Below are 1,959 nucleotides of genomic sequence, written 5' to 3'. Positions count from 1 at the left end.
TATATATATTTATGGATTTACTTATTTTCATATTAAATTTGCATTTTATGTCACATAATGGAAAATAAAATACCATATACAAATAATACAATGCATTGCACAAAAGTTAATGTTATACAAATAATCATTCGAATAGTAGACAAATGTAATACTACAAATAATCATTCCAATAGTAGACAAATGTAAGATTTCAACATTTTTTATATAATTAACTAAATTATTAGCCAAATTTCCTAAAATACCAACATACTTTTCTATGAAGAGCATTAACACTATTCTTTTCCATCAAAAACTTCAAAACCTGCATAATTAATTTAATGTTTAATCAGCTACAGGTCAATAAGGTAGGTTTAAGCAAAAGAGGTTCATAGTAGTAAGATTTTACTTACCACTGTTGTTAATGACATTGAAAGAAGCAGCCCAACAAACACCCCCTCAGAAGGATTATTACTAAATGAAACCACAAACAAAGTTAAAAAGTCAAGTATTTTGTGACAACCCCGGAACCAGGGGCAAGGCTGTTTTTACCCATGGTATGACCTAATACATGATAATAAAGACTTGTTTAACAAAAAGAAAAATGATTTCTCACGTGACATCACTATTAAGAATTGATGAAAGAGGGTACTCCACACTGTATTGCCAACAAGCTTGACACCAACACTTAAAAGCTGGAAAAAACAATAACATAAATAAAAATAAATGTAAGATTTGAGATAACAGATGCATAATTCACATGTCTACTTTTACCAATTTATTTTATGCAACATATATGCAGCTGACATGAATGAATTATACAACAAGTTAGGAGTAAAATAAGGGATGGTTGCATATTTAGTATGATAAATAAAGAGATTTGTGGCATAAGGGTGCATAAATAATAAAAAGCAGAAAGGAAGAGGAAAGCTGACTTACATAATCAGCAAATTTCTGAATTGGTGCTTTTAACATAATACATAAGAGTGGTCCCGAAGGGATAGCTGGCAGCAAAAAATCTCAGGCAAAAAAAATTCCAGGAGAAAACAGTTAGTACCTCAAAAGCAAAGGTTTTATAGGGTTAGGCATGCACCTGCAAGACAGGGACTAAGATTATAAGTGATGTTAATGGGACATAGTAATTAAAGGAATTTTTGTTACCATTGTTCCATGCATAGTGGTTGGGGTAGAGTGTTTTTCCATCACTGTTAACACGGAAGGGTCCAAGTTCTTCCATGGCTCCATATCCAAACAACAAGCATCCTAGCCCAGTAGAATACCTTCATTAATAGTGGTTCGATCTTACTCTAAATTTTGGTGCATTTGGATGATGATCTTTAGAATCTCCATTCTGATTCATGAATATTCTAATTAATTTGGTATTGTAGAATGTAGATTGGTATCTGCATTATTAAAGTTCATAGGACTTACTACTGACTCACTTTTCTTTTTTTAATCATTAGCCTTATGCAGCTCTCAAAGCTAGAGAATATCTTGATAAGCCTGCAATACATGAGACAATGGTGAAGGTATGTAGATTATATTTTATATTTCCTACACAAATATAGACAACTGTATGCTGATGTCATTATGCAGGTTAGCGCTTATCTGCTTGGAGAATACAACCATCTTTTGGCCAGACGACCTGGGTGTAGCCCAAAGGACATTTTTGTCATTATACATGACAAGCTTCCTCTTGTATCGTGAGTATTTCTATTTCTATACATCTATGTTTTCTTTTGTGATCATCATCTATTTTTTTTTTGTTTCTACAGGACTCCAACAATAATATCCATTCTTCTCTCAACATACGCAAAGATTTTGATGCACTCTCAACCACCAGATCCCGAATTACAAAACCAGATCTGGGCAATATTCAACAAGTGAGTTTATAATAAATAGGAGCTACACTTTTTTTTGTATATGCAAAATTTGATAATATTTAATTTCACACACATTGACAGATATGAAACATGCATTGAT

General features: G+C 32.3%; 1 long non-coding RNA gene across 1 annotated transcript; it reads right to left on the bottom strand.

Annotated features, from left to right (window-relative positions):
* Positions 1 to 912: 912 nt before the first annotated feature.
* On the bottom strand, positions 913 to 1,612 carry LOC128128202 (uncharacterized). Its single transcript, XR_008226048.1, has 3 exons — positions 1,419 to 1,612; positions 1,138 to 1,327; positions 913 to 1,069 (listed from the first exon to the last, which is right to left on the bottom strand). It is a non-coding gene; the product is annotated as an uncharacterized LOC128128202 (long non-coding RNA).
* Between the last annotated feature and the right edge of the window lie 347 nt (positions 1,613 to 1,959).

Source organism: Lactuca sativa, chromosome 8 (assembly GCF_002870075.4).
Source record: "Lactuca sativa cultivar Salinas chromosome 8, Lsat_Salinas_v11, whole genome shotgun sequence".
Lineage (NCBI taxonomy): Eukaryota > Viridiplantae > Streptophyta > Magnoliopsida > Asterales > Asteraceae > Lactuca > Lactuca sativa.
Note: the sequence above shows the minus strand (reverse complement) of the source record. Positions and strands in the feature narration are given on the sequence as shown.